The following is a 14086-nucleotide window of genomic DNA, read 5'->3' on the forward strand; positions in this document are numbered from 1 at the left end:
TGTAAGAGACTACTACAGACTACTACAGACTACAGCAGACTACAGACTACTACAGACTACAGACTACAGACTACTACAGACTACAGACTACTACAGACTACAGACTACAGACTACTACAGACTACAGACAACTACAGCTACTACAGACTACTACAGACTACAGACTACAGACTGCCACAGACTACAGACAACTACAGCTACTACAGACTACAGACTACTACAGACTACAACTACTACAGACTACTATGACAGACAAAGAACAATGAAAACAAACTGATGTTCTCACACAGCAGGGAGGTGTGTGTGTGAGAGTGTGTGTGTGTGTGTGTGTGTGTGTGAGCGTGTGCGTGTGTATGCGTGTGTATGTGTGTGTCCTGCGTCTTTCATGCAAGACAGAATTCAATTAGGAGATGATGTAGTTTTCCACAGAGTCTCCAGTTTGGATTTGACAGCAGAGAGATGACGGCGTCTTATTCATTCATGCAATCAATTTACTGACACACACACACACACACACACACACACACACACACACACACACACACACCTCAAATTCTGACTTCAGCTCTCATTCACTTCAATAGAAATACTCCTTTAATGCAGTAAATGTACTACTACAACTAGAGTAAAAGTACTAGTATCTCACTGTACAAATACTCTGACATTAAGAATACTCTGTTACAGTAAAAGTTTTTCTGCACATAACCGCTGTGAGGACACATTCTGACGTTTCTTTTGTCCAACTGTTCAAATCTGTTGATTTTATTCATTCATTAATAAATGATATTTCCTCATAAGTAGTCTCATAGTTTTGGGTATCGGTCAAATAAAACACGTTCATGTGATCTGGTGCTTCATGAGTCATCTGTCAAACAGATTGTAGCTCAGCGCCGCTCGTCCACCTCCCTGCAGAGAGGAGAGTGTGTGTGTGTGTGTGTGTGTGTGTGTAATGATGCTCCATCATCATCATCAGGTTACATAACTGTTGACCACCATTAACCCCTTGTTACTGTCAAACATAATTCATCCTGTATCTGTATGTGTGTGAGTATCTGTGTGTGTGTGTGTGTATCTGTGTGTGTGTGTCTGAGTATCTGTGTGTGTATATCTGTGTGTGTGTGTGAGTATCTGTGTGTATATCTGTGTGTGTGTGTATATCTGTGTGTGTGTGTATATCTGTATGTGTGTGTCTGTATATCTGTATGTGTGTGTGTGTCTGTATATCTGTATGCGTGTGTGTGTATGTGAGTATCTGTATGTGTGTATGCGAGTATCTGTGTGTGTATGTGTGTATGCGAGTATCTGTGTGTGTGTGTGTGTATGCGAGTAGCTGTGTGTGTGTGTGTGTGTGAGTATCTGTGTGTGTGTGTGTATGCGAGTATCTGTGTGTGTGTGTGCATGTGAGTATCTGTGTGTGTGTGTGTGTGTGTATGCGAGTATCTGTGTGTGTGTGTGCATGTGAGTATCTGTGTGTGTGTGTGTGTGTGTATGTGAGTATCTGTGTGTGTGTGTATGTGAGTATCTGTGTGTGTGTGTGTATGTGAGTATCTGTATGTGTGTATGCGAGTATCTGTGTGTGTGTGTGTGTGTGAGTATCTGTGTGTGTGTGTGTATGCGAGTATCTGTGTGTGTATGTGAGTATCTGTGTGTGTGTGTGTGTGTGTATGCGAGTATCTGTGTGTGTGTGTGTATGTGAGTATCTGTGTGTGTGTGTGTATGTGAGTATCTGTATGTGTGTATGCAAAGTATCTGTGTGTGTGTGTGTATGTGAGTATCTGTATGTGTGTATGCGAGTATCTGTGTGTGTGTGTGTGTGTGTGAGTATCTGTGTGTGTGTGTGTATGCGAGTATCTGTGTGTGTGTGTGTGAATGTGAGTATCTGTGTGTGTATGCGTGTGTGTATGTGAGTATCTGTGTGTGTGTGTATGTGAGTATCTGTGTGTGTATGCGTGTGTGTGTATGTGAGTATCTGTGTGTGTGTGTATGTGAGTATCTGTGTGTGTGTATGTGTATGCGAGTATCTGTGTGTGTGTATATGTGAGTATCTGTGTGTGTGTGTGTGTGTATGCGAGTATCTGTGTGTGTGTGTGTGTGTGTGTGTGAGTATCTGTGTGTGTGTGTGTGTGTGTATGCGAGTATCTGTGTGTGTGTGTATGCGAGTATCTGTGTGTGTGTGTGTGTATGCGAGTATCTGTGTGTGTGTATATGTGAGTATCTGTGTGTGTGTGTGTGTATGCGAGTATCTGTGTGTGTGTGTGTATGTGAGTATCTGTGTGTGTGTGTGTGTGTGTGTATGCGAGTATCTGTGTGTGTGTGTGTGTGTATGCGAGTATCTGTGTGTGTGTGTGTATGCGAGTATCTGTGTGTGTGTGTGTATGCGAGTATCTGTGTGTGTGTGTGTGTATGCGAGTATCTGTGTGTGTGTATGCGAGTATCTGTGTGTGTGTGTGTGTATGCGAGTATCTGTGTGTGTGTGTGTGTGTATGCGAGTATCTGTGTGTGTGTGTGTATGCGAGTATCTGTGTGTGTGTGTGTATGCGAGTATCTGTGTGTGTGTGTGTGTATGCGAGTATCTGTGTGTGTGTATGTGAGTATCTGTGTGTGTGTGTGTGTATGCGAGTATCTGTGTGTGTGTGTGTGTGTATGCGAGTATCTGTGTGTGTGTATGCGAGTATCTGTGTGTGTGTGTGTGTATGCGAGTATCTGTGTGTGTGTGTGTTGGCGTCCAGCCGGCGCCCGGTGGGTCACGTCAGACGGACGGCAGCGCTGATCAATTACAGTCAGAGATCAGAAGAGACGACCACAGATCAATAACCATTACTGTGTGTGTGTGTGTGTGTGTGTTCTTCTTCTACAGTTTGGTAGAAAATGAATGATCCTGAATGAAGTATTTTTATTTCTGTCTTGTCTGAGCAGCGAGTGGAACATTATCAGAGGAAGAGAAGAAGAAAGGTCACTTCCTCCTCCAGTGTACTCTGAGGAGCCTTCATGAGTATTATATGTGTGTATTTGTACACTTCAGTGAGTTTCTACTAATGAAACGTGTATTTGCAGCATCATGACTTCACAAGGTCTCCCTCTCTGCTTCATGACACTTCTTTAATTCATCACTTCATCCAGAGGAGTGTTCACTGGATCTATAGACACACGACGCTGGTTTAAGGATGAACACAAAATACTTCATTGTGATTTAATTACAACAAACAAATAAAAGTGATGCAGAAATAACAACACAATGATGCAGATTCATAAGAAGTCTGAATTCATGTTTAGTTAGTTCTCTCCACAAGACGACAAACTTCTTTTAAAATAGTTGTTTCCTGAATGGAGTCTGGTTCTATTGATGCTAAGCTAACACTGTAGCATCTCCATCAACACTCAACATGACGTCATCTAGGTTTGAATACATCAGCGTGGTTATTGATTATACAGAAACACTTATACACAGTGTCTGCTCTGTACTAATATATATTATATATATATGAGGTATGTTACATATATATGAGGTATGTTACATATATATGAGGTATATTACATATATATGAGGTATGTTACATATATATGAGGTATGTTACATATATATGAGGTATGTTACATATATATGAGGTATATTACATATATATGAGGTATATTACATATATATGAGGTATATTACATATATATGAGGTATGTTACATATATATGAGGTATGTTACATATATATGAGGTATGTTACATATATATGAGGTATATTACATATATATGAGGTATGTTACATATATATGAGGTATATTACATATATATGAGGTATATTACATATATATGAGGTATGTTACATATATATGAGGTATGTTACATATATATGAGGTATGTTACATATATATGAGGTATGTTACATATATATGAGGTATGTTACATATATATGAGGTATGTTACATATATATGAGGTATGTTACATATATATGAGGTATGTTACATATATATGAGGTATGTTACATATATATGAGGTATGTTACATATATATGAGGTATGTTACATATATATGAGGTATATTACATATATATGAGGTATGTTACATATATATGAGGTATATTACATATATATGAGGTATGTTACATATATATGAGGTATGTTACATATATATGAGGTATGTTACATATATATGAGGTATATTACATATATATGAGGTATGTTACATATATATGAGGTATATTACATATATATGAGGTATGTTACATATATATGAGGTATGTTACATATATATGAGGTATGTTACATATATATGAGGTATGTTACATATATATGAGGTATATTACATATATATGAGGTATGTTACATATATATGAGGTATGTTACATATATATGAGGTATGTTACATATATATGAGGTATGTTACATATATATGAGGTATATTACATATATATGAGGTATGTTACATATATATGAGGTATATTACATATATATGAGGTATATTACATATATATGAGGTATGTTACATATATATGAGGTATATTACATATATATGAGGTATATTATATATATATATAATATATATTATAGAGTTGTGGGTGAACACAGACGGATGTTTATCCTCCATAGATTATGATTCATTGTCAGTGATGAAGGAGAAGAATCTCAACGCTGATCGGCTTTAAAGACTCAGCGGCTCACAAATATACAAAACTTATTCTATTGTTCATCGTCATTAAAAAACTCTAAATATCGATGTCTGTTCTTGCCGCGTCTACCGGCATCAAAACAGGAAGTCCGTGGTGAAGCAGTAAAGCCCGCCTCTTGCTCGATCTCGATTGGCTGCCTGAGTCGAGTGCGACTCTGACGAGCTCTCGTCTAGAGAAAGGTGACGTGCGGCTCAACAGAGGTCTGGTTCTGATGAGAGAATGCAGCTTTAACACATGGAGCGGAGGTTGCCTGATGAGGACGCATACTTCCTCACAGGATGCTCCAGAAAGGTCAAAGATTTCCCCACATCCACCAATCACCTTCTAGACCACCAGGTTAGAACAGAGAAGCCACCTCGGCCCGCCTGAGGACAGGAGGCCGAGGAAGACCCAAACAAAGGTCACCAACCTCCCAACCAGACAGAGGACACGTGGACCAGAACACCAACACTCCTCATGAGGTTGGAATCACATTCATTACGAGTGATGGAACATCCCGACAGCGGACACATCGATCTGAACCAGCAGACAGCAGCACTGTACCGCTCTAACGAGGGGTCGCTGGCCGACAGCTCGTCAATAAGTCATCTCAGCAGGACGGCGGAGGAGAGAGAGGACGTCAAACCGAATGTTTGGATGTTCTGAGAGAAAGTGCTCCGCTTCCTGCATTCTAATTTAACCACCACAGAAGAAGAAACAGCTGAACTGTCCAGCTGTGTGACAGACTCCACCGCTGATAGAACTCATTTTAGAATTAAAGTATGATCGGCTCCGGTCTGCTGATCGATGGATCAATGAGACGCCGGAGGAACGTTAACACATGAAGACGCTCAGACATGTTTCATATCTGTGTGCTGGGCTTTTACTGATTCATCTTCAGGTGATGCATGTTAGAAATGAACAATATTTAAATATTCATAGCTTTTATATGAAACAGAGGGAAGAGATGTTCTTTTAAAAACGTGAAGTAGTTTATTGAACTTAAAAATGTTTTATCTGTAGAAGTTATGAAAAAAGATTTAATTGTAACTGAAAGTGTAAGAAGAAGGAAGTCTTTAAAACATTTTAATTTAAATATAAATACATTAGTATCTTCTTTAAAGACGGGATGGAATGAAAAAAGACGATCTAACTTTCGTTTAACTGGGACTTTGAGCTTCTGATTAGAAAATTCCCAGAATGCTTTGCAATATGCAACATGGCAGAAAAAAGAAAACCATAAATGTGTATTTCTTCACAAATGATCACAAACTAAATGAAAGTACGTTGGTTAATCTGAGTCTTAATGCAAAGGAACTTGAGGTGACAGCAGCTCAGCCCATCGGGTACCTGGCACTGGTGGGTCCCCGGTTCCAGTCCCGCATGGACCAGGTACGGATGGTGGACTAGGTAGCTTAAGACGTGCCATCTGGACCAGACCAGGACGGGATAAACGATGTGACGATAACCGCTGCCTTATGAATGTGTGGCTGGATCGTGATAACAAACATTGAAGCTTTGTGACAACGACAATTACTTTCTGCATATGAAGCTTGAACAATAAACCAGCAGCAATATTTCTGCGTTCCTCGATTAAAACGTAGTCGACGAGTCGCTGCAGCCGGTGGACTAATCGCTCACTCAACGGCTTCTCTTTGGTTTGTTCCTTCTGAACAGTCAGAGTTTCACTGAATCTTTGTCACATGACTGTTGGTCTCAGATTGTCTGGGTTTAGGGAAGAACTGGTCGGGGATGGACCCAACCGCAGAAGGATTGGCTGATGTCTAATAACACCAAAATATGTCCAAAGCAAAACTGGTAGAGCACAAAACTCAAAGGCAGGAAACAAGGTACGGACAAAACACAAAACGGAATAAGGATCTCAACAAACAATCAGAGACATGTTTGACAAAACACACCAACACCGGAAACATACCACAGAGGAGCAGACCAGGTGACACTGAGACACAGACACACAGGGTTTACACCTGGAGGTGCAGGTGATGACACACAGCAGGGTTCAATTAAGGGCGGGGCAAACAATCACAGAGGCGGGAAACAGACGAGGACAGGATGTGAAGTGAACACAGGACACAAGAGGCAGGGAACTTCAAAATAAAACAGAAGAAACAATTAAACAAAACCCAAAACCGTGACACAGAAGAATCAAGGAGCTCACAATTTAATGTTTTTACACAATCTGGTTAAAGTGAAATGTTTATTTGTGGAGAGATTTTAAATGAATAAATGTAGAATAAAATGTTTTTTATGAAACATAATTTTAAGCTTCGTTTCGATTTTGTTTTCTGACGGAAGCGTTCGTCACACATGATGCGTTCAAAACATGCTCTTTTCATCCCGCAGGCAGGTTTTTCAGGGTTAATAAATACATTTGACATATTAAGTTGTGTCGTCCAGATATCGGCCGACATCATGGCTAGTTCTGTTTTACTTATTTTTACTTTCTCTTTTGAACGCACCACCTGTCGACGTTCGATTCAGGATGCGCTGGTCTCTGATTAAAATGAATGAAAGTAAAGACAACGATGGAAGCAGAGAGTCTGATATCACGACACACATTTCTAGTAATGATTTATAATGTAAGTCATACCGAGCGGTGTTTTCCTGGGTCAGATTTAAACCCCCACCCTGAACTCTGAGTCAAAGGGCAGGAAGCTGTTCTTCATGTGTTTTCTGTTTCTAATGGACGTCGGTTATTCCAGCTGATGTTCTTGAACACGTTTCCTCCGTGTTCTCTCTCGCTTCACTTCCCTTTATTTCACTCTGTAATTACTTTCTGTGTCTCGTCTCCCTGTTCATGAAATCTGTCCAAATGATACGAGGAAGTGTTTGACTGTCGCCGCCTCTCCTCCCTCCTCTCCTCCTCTCCTCCCTCCTCTCCTCCTCCCTCCTCTCCTCCCTCCTCTCCTCCTCCCTCCTCTCCTCCCTCCTCTCCTCCTCACTCCTCTCCTCCCTCCTCTCCTCCCTCCTCTCCTCCTCACTCCTCTCCTCTCCTCCCTCCTCTCCTCTCCTCCTCCCTCCTCTCCTCTCTCCTCTCCTCCTCCCTCCTCTCCTCTCCTCCTCCTCCCTCCTCTCCTCCCTCCTCCCTCCTCCCTCTTCCTCTCCCTTTCTCTCCTCCCTCCTTGCCTCCTCTCCTCCTCCCTCCCTCCACCTTTCTCTCATCCTCTCTCTCTCCTCCCTCCTTGCCTCCTCTCCTCCTCCCTCCCTCCACCTTTCTCTCCTCCCTCCTCTCCTCCTCTCTCCTTCCCTCCTTGCCTCCTCTCCTCCTCCCTCCCTCCACCTTTCTCTCATCCTCTCTCTCCTCCCTCCTTGCCTCCTCTCCTCCTCTCTCTCTCCTCCCTCCTCTCTCCTTGCCTCCTCTCCTCCTCCCTCCTCCCGCCTCTCCTCCCTCCTCTCTCCTTCCCTCCTTCCCTCCTCTCCTCCTCCCCCCCTCCACCTTTCTCTCCTCCCTCCTCTCCTCCTCCCTCCCTCCTCTCCTCCCTCCTCTCTCCTTCCCTCCTTGCCTCCTCTCCTCCTCCCTCCTCTCCTCCTTTCTCTCATCCTCTCTCTCTCCTCCCTCCTCTCCTCCCTCCTTGCCTCCTCTCCTCTCTCTCTCCTCCCTCCTCTCTCCTTGCCTCCTCTCCTCCTCCCTCCCTCCACCTTTCTCTCCTCCCTCCTCTCTCCTCCCTCCTCCCTCCTCTCCTCCCTCCTCTCTCCTTCCCTCCTTGCCTCCTCTCCTCCTCCCTCATCTCCTTGCCTCCTCTCCTCCTCCCTCCCTCCACCTTTCTCTCCTTGCCTCCTCTCCTCCTCCCTCCTCTCCTCCTTTCTCTCATCCTCTCTCTCTCCTCCCTCCTCTCCTCCCTCCTTGCCTCCTCTCCTCCTCCCTCCCTCCACCTTTCTCTCCTCCTCCTCTCCTCTCTCCTTGCCTCCTCTCCTCCCCTCCTCCCTCCACCTGTCTCGCCTCCTCTCACACTTCTCTTCTAGTCGTGGTTCTATTTTGGTTTGATAATAATTATCTGGTGTTGAATCGTTGTTTCTCGTCCCGTCTGCTCCATCATGAGAGCGAGTCGGTGCTCGTCTCCTGTAACTGTCTCTCTGTGTCTTTGTGTTGCTCATGAATATTCTTTGTGTTCATTCATTATGTAAAATGATTGAACACGTTTGTATTGTGATCTTTAAGTGAACAGGTTTCCCATCAGTGGTGGAAGAAGATCCGTTACTCAAGTAGAGAAACAAAAGCACAGTTACTGTAGTAACTAAAGAGTATAAAGTAGACATTAGTAGATATTTAGACCCTGAAGTCTAAATATAAAGCAGGTAGAACAGGTCCGCGTGGATATAAATACTCTGACAGTCTCAGCGCCGTACTGAGCGCGTGCAGTCCGCCTCGGGGCTGTTTTTGGATGAAACGTGTCGACAGATTTAGAGTCACAGCGGCTCTCGTTTTAACACCTTCACCTCTGAAGGTGCGAAGGAATAAAAATGTGTTTCTTCTTCCTCGTATGATCTGAAGTACATTTGACTTCACAAACATCAGATTCAGGATCAGGTCTGTTCAACATCTGGACCAGCTGATGAAACCTCAACATGAGGAGTCATCTCTCCTTCATCTCTCTCTGCTGCTTTCAAGGAACATTCTCATTCCCTTTCTTTGCAGCAGTGAGACCAGAAGATGGATATCAATCAGGACATGGTTAGCTTAGCTTAGCTTAGCATAAGGACTGGATGCAGGAGGAAACAGCTAGTTAGGAAGAGTTTCACTTGTTTCAGTCTGAATCAAAGTGGTGAACAGACTGACATTAACATCTGAAACATGAGGCGAAAGAAACAATAAAACCTCTGAAGCTCACTGACGAACACGAGAGCGACTTCATGGAGTCTCACAACACTGGTGAACAACGAGTAGTTCCAACATAAGACTCGCCAGTAAAAACACAGATTCTCCCTCAAATGTCTAAGTGACGATTTGTTTTTTTAATGGCGAGATGTTTGTGTGAAGATTCAAAGAATTAGTGACTCATTTTGCATCTTTCTGGTTGTTGTGCATTTCTGTCTGTGGTTATTATGTGTATGTTTGTGGTTATTATGTGTATCTTTGTGGTTATTATGTATATCTTTGTGGTTGTTATGTGTATCTTTGTGGTTATTATGTGTATCTTTGTGTTTATTATGTGTATCTTTGTGGTTGTTATGTGTATCTCTGTGGTTATTATGTGTATCTTTGTGGTTATTATGTGTATCTTTGTGGTTATTATGTGTATCTTTGTGTTTATTATGTGTATCTTTGTGGTTGTTATGTGTATCTCTGTGGTTATTATGTGTATCTTTGTGGTTATTATGTATATCTTTGTGTTTATTATGTGTATCTTTGTGGTTGTTATGTGTATCTTTGTGGTTATTATGTGTATATTTGTGGTTGTTATGTGTATCTTTGTGGTTGTTATGTGTATCTGTGTGGTTATTATTATGTGTATCTGTGTGGTTGTTATGTGTATCTGTGTGGTTGTTATGTGTATCTTTGTGGTTATTATGTGTATCTTTGTGTTTATTATGTGTATCTTTGTGGTTGTTATGTGTATCTTTGTGGTTGTTATGTGTATCTCTGTGGTTATTATGTGTATCTTTGTGGTTATTATGTGTATCTTTGTGGTTATTATGTGTATCTTTGTGGTTATGTGTATCTTTGTGGTTATTATGTGTATATTTGTGGTTGTTATGTGTATCTTTGTGGTTATTATTATGTGTATCTGTGTGGTTATTATTATGTGTATCTGTGTGGTTGTTATTATGTGTATCTGTGTGGTTGTTATGTGTATCTGTGTGGTTGTTATGTGTATCTTTGTGGTTGTTATGTGTATCTTTGTGGTTATTATGTGTATATGTGTGATTATTATGTGTATCTTTGTGGTTATTATGTGTATCTTTGTGTTTATTATGTGTATCTTTGTGGTTGTTATGTGTATCTCTGTGGTTATTATGTGTATCTTTGTGGTTATTATGTGTATCTTTGTGGTTGTTATGTGTATCTCTGTGGTTATTATGTGTATCTTTGTGGTTATTATGTGTATCTTTGTGGTTATGTGTATCTTTGTGGTTATTATGTGTATCTTTGTGGTTGTTATGTGTATCTTTGTGGTTATTATGTGTATATTTGTGGTTGTTATGTGTATCTTTGTGGTTATTATTATGTGTATCTGTGTGGTTATTATTATGTGTATCTGTGTGGTTGTTATGTGTATCTGTGTGGTTGTTATGTGTATTTGTGTAGTTATTATGTGTATCTGTGTGGTTATTATGTGTATCTGTGTGGTTATTATGTGTATCTTTGTGGTTGTTATGTGTATCTTTGTGGTTGTTATGTGTATCTTTGTGGTTATTATGTGTATCTTTGTGGTTATTATGTGTATCTTTGTGTTTATTATGTGTATCTTTGTGGTTGTTATGTGTATCTCTGTGGTTATTATGTGTATCTTTGTGGTTATTATGTGTATCTTTGTGGTTGTTATGTGTATCTTTGTGGTTATTATGTGTATATTTGTGGTTGTTATGTGTATCTTTGTGGTTGTTATGTGTATCTGTGTGGTTATTATTATGTGTATCTGTGTGGTTGTTATGTGTATCTGTGTGGTTGTTATGTGTATCTTTGTGGTTGTTATGTGTATCTCTGTGGTTATTATGTGTATCTTTGTGGTTATTATGTGTATCTTTGTGGTTGTTATGTGTATCTCTGTGGTTATTATGTGTATCTTTGTGGTTATTATGTGTATCGTTGTGGTTATTATGTGTATCTTTGTGGTTATGTGTATCTTTGTGGTTATTATGTGTATCTTTGTGGTTATTATTATGTGTATCTGTGTGGTTATTATTATGTGTATCTGTGTGGTTGTTATTATGTGTATCTGTGTGGTTGTTATGTGTATCTGTGTGGTTGTTATGTGTATTTGTGTAGTTATTATGTGTATCTGTGTGATTATTATGTGTATCTGTGTGGTTATTATGTGTATCTTTGTGGTTGTTATGTGTATCTTTGTGGTTGTTATGTGTATCTTTATGGTTATTATGTGTATATGTGTGGTTGTTATGTGTATATGTGTGGTTATTATGTGTATCTTTGTGGTTATTATGTGTATCTTTGTGGTTGTTATGTGTATCTTTGTGGTTATGTGTATCTTTGTGGTTATTATGTGTATCTCTGTGGTTATTATGTGTATCTTTGTGGTTGTTATGTGTATCTTTGTGGTCCTTTTGTATCGCTGTGTTTTTTATACGTCTCTTTGTGGTCGTTGTGAGTTTCTTTATGGTCTTTTGGGTTTTCTTTGTGGTCGTTTTATGTCTTTGCAGCTCTTTAGGTTTTTATTCTGGGAATCTTTGGGGGTGTACTGACCTCTGAGGCACTTCTTCTCAGATCATCAGACTGGATCTCTGCATGAATTCGGTTTGTTTTAATCTAACACTAAATCTAAAAAAGAAAGTATTGTTCCTTCAGCTGTAGTACATGAGCTGCACTTCACGACACCAAACTATTAGATTACATTGCTCAGTTAGTATTTACTGAACCAGAAGAGCATCACCGTTTCCTGCGTGTTCACCGGCTCGAGACGCCATTGCACATTCAGAGGTCTACGACATAACGCTCCACCATGAACCCCTCAGTCTGGACCCTCAGGACTCCCGACAGGATTCAGGTAAAACACACCAACTGGAATTAAAAGGGAAGTTGGGACTCACCCTGCAGCAGCAGCTGCGGCAGCTGCGGCAGCGGCGGCGGCGGTCGGTCTCGTTGGCGGCGTCGGGGTCACCGCCTGCACTCCAACACAGCCGAGAGCTGAAGCAACACTTTCCAGGCAGAACAAGTTGTCAGCATCCTCTCCTCCTCTCGTGTCCTCTCCAGAGGTGGGCAGCAGAAGCAGGAGACTCCAGCCGTCTGATTGGACGCTTTGTGTTTTATTTCTTCGGGGTTTTATTTTGGCGAGAACACGTCTTCCTCTGCTGCTCTGCTCGCGCCGCGCCTTCTCTCCGCTCTGCCTCCACGACGACTGCGAGGATGCTGGCTGTGTCTCGTCGCCCGTGGCAACCAGTTGCTATAGCGATGGACCCGAGCTCATTGGGAGGGGGGGGGGGACGGACAGGAGGTTTGTTTACATGGAAGTTTACTAAAGAACGGATCAGTTGGTGTGTGAGTGTGTTTTTATTTTAGTGGTTTTGAGTCGACAGCCGTAACGCGTCTCTTAATTGATTTTCCAGAAAGCACGGACTCCGCACGAATAAAACAAACTAAACAAACAAACTAAAGTGTTAAAGTCTCCTCACCGATATGTAGTTTCATGTCTCAGTGATCCTGGAACAGCTGCTCTCTAGTTCTTACCAAACAAACAGCAAACAGTGACTTTGTTGGGGACTATTTTCAGCGGCGGATTAATCCACATGTGGTGCTGTGGTGGTGTGTATTTATATGTTGGATTGAGTCAGAATCAACTCCAGTGTGTGTTCACATGTGATGTGTAGTAAAGCTCATTCACGCCCTCTGGTGGACAAAGTCAAAAATACTCATCAGAGACATCTGAGACAACACTGGAGGTCCTGTTTTTATGTCTTTCTAAAGTGAAAGACTAATCACTGCAAAGCTAACATTATCCCACACACACACAGTTTAAAGTGTGTGTGTGTGTGTGTGTGTGTGTGTGTGTGTAGTAAAGGTACTCAGATGACAAAGAGTGTGTGTGATGCTCCTAAACATAGTTTGATGGAGACAGAAGATGTCTGATCTGGAGACGCGTTGAGTTGAACTCTCTGAACCCTGAAACCCGTCGGCGGGACAATCAACAAAACGACTCCGTTTATCACAGAAGCTGTAGAAACATCATTAATGTCACATTCTGATCCTTCAGTCCTTGAATGCATCGTGTGTGATGAACGCTTCAGTCAGAAAACAAACCCGAGACAAAGCTTATTATGGTATTAATCTGTTCTCATTATAAATCTCATTATAAATCTCTCCTCTAATGAAGAGTTAACCAGATTGTGTAAAAACACTAAACTGTGAAACTATGAAGTCATGATTGATTCATGTGAGACCAACAGTCATGTGACTACAAGGAGGAGACACTTTGACTGAACTGTAGGTCAGCTAGCAGCTCTGACACGTCAAAGAATACGCCCAACATGTCGAACTAAAGAATCACATGATCTGAAAGTCAAACAGGATGTTTAACTGATGCTTCAGTTGAGTCTTAAATGTGTGTAGTTCAGAGTGAAGCCACTGGGGGGCGCTGTGGACCTCTCTGTTACTGCGCACAGAGAAACTCACTGATCACATGACACTTTACAGCGACGAGGGTTTCTGCTCAGAGGCACGTCGGCAGCAGAGACTGAACCTGTAACACGTGATGTGATTATTAAATCCTCGTCTCAGCGGAACGACCGTAAAACATAAATATGACGCCGCTGCT

The sequence above is a fragment of the Anarhichas minor genome, unplaced genomic scaffold (assembly GCF_050575085.1).
Source record: "Anarhichas minor isolate MPS153535 unplaced genomic scaffold, ASM5057508v1 ptg000053l, whole genome shotgun sequence".
NCBI lineage: Eukaryota > Metazoa > Chordata > Actinopteri > Perciformes > Anarhichadidae > Anarhichas > Anarhichas minor.